We start from the raw sequence: 426 nt of genomic DNA, 5'->3' as shown, positions 1-426 counted from the left end.
GTAACCTTACTTTGAACACGGGTACGCCATAGAAACAGATGCAGAATAAATGGGCTACTTACACATATCACTTTTCATAGCAATAATACTCCCTCCTTCACTTTATTTCACTCTTAAAGAAACTTGGAAGACATCTTCATTCGGATGCCAAAAAACACACATTTTGCATACCTTGTGAGTGCAGTTCCTTCCTCTCTATTCTCCTACTCCGAGGTGGGGCTAGTCTCACATTTCTCTCCTCTATACTCATTATTACCCCACTGTAGACCGATATTCTGTAAAATGACAGTGCCCATTGCCTATAAACTGAGTGTCAAGCTGAGCTTAACACCTTGGCTTCGCCGAGTTACCCTAAAGTACTAATGTACAAGTACCATTTCTTGCCAATTCCATCCCACTATCTGAAAACATTTTACGCACTGCAGG

The sequence above is a fragment of the Lissotriton helveticus genome, chromosome 11 (assembly GCF_964261635.1).
Source record: "Lissotriton helveticus chromosome 11, aLisHel1.1, whole genome shotgun sequence".
NCBI classification, from domain to species: Eukaryota; Metazoa; Chordata; class Amphibia; order Caudata; family Salamandridae; genus Lissotriton; species Lissotriton helveticus.
This window is presented reverse-complemented; position numbering follows the sequence as displayed.